We start from the raw sequence: 935 nt of genomic DNA, 5'->3' as shown, positions 1-935 counted from the left end.
GTGTGCATTTTTCCATTGTTTACAATTACTACGGAAAAAATAGATAACTGGTTACCAGGGTAGCAAAAAATTACACAAGTAAAAAGGGCGTAATACCTTGTTTTTAAAGGTACAAAACTCCGGGTTTACGTGAAATATTTTGTATAATATATATAAATAAATAAATGGAGTTAAACGCAAGTGTTATTCAAATTCGTTTACTTCTGACACTTGTTTTGGTATTATTCCAAAGGAATAAAATGATGTAAAACAATGTAATCTTCTCTTCAGGGAAATGAAGAAATAAAAATCGTCAATAAGACATTTTAACAGAATATAATGGATATGTAAAGTGATGAACTGAACGCTATTAAGTTTTTAAAGGTAGCCTATAGAAAGAGGAGTAAAGGAAAGAAAAAATCAGAAACCAAATAAATGAGAAATATAGAACGATATGCAAATGAAATAAAACCCTATAGTCTTGGAAAAAGATATATGTAGTGAAAGTGAAATGTAAGAACAAAATCAATGTTTGAATTATATATAATGATAGATATCGCTTATATGAACTAAAGGTGTGTTTCTCCCAATGCTTACATCGGTAAGCACGCTCTATACAAGGCTCCTTCATTGGAATTTCAACATCAACAACAGAGTAGTTTTGTTTGTATGTATGTATGTATGTATGTATGTATGCATGTATGCATGCATGTATGTATGTATGTATGTATGTATGTATGTATGTATGTAAGTGAAGATTTATTGTTGTGTTGCATATCTAGACATGCTCATATATATTCAAATGATAAACTTCTGGAAGGTTTTAGGCGCAGGAGTGGCTGTGTGGTAAGTATCTTGCTTACCAACCACATGGTTCCGGGTTCAGTCTCACTGCGTGGCACCTTGGGCAAGGGTCTTCTACTATAGCCTCGGGCCGACCATAGCTTTGTGAGTGG

This window comes from Octopus bimaculoides, chromosome 9 (genome assembly GCF_001194135.2).
Source record: "Octopus bimaculoides isolate UCB-OBI-ISO-001 chromosome 9, ASM119413v2, whole genome shotgun sequence".
NCBI lineage: Eukaryota > Metazoa > Mollusca > Cephalopoda > Octopoda > Octopodidae > Octopus > Octopus bimaculoides.
The sequence above is the reverse complement of the archived record's forward strand: the minus strand, read 5'-3'. Positions refer to the sequence as shown.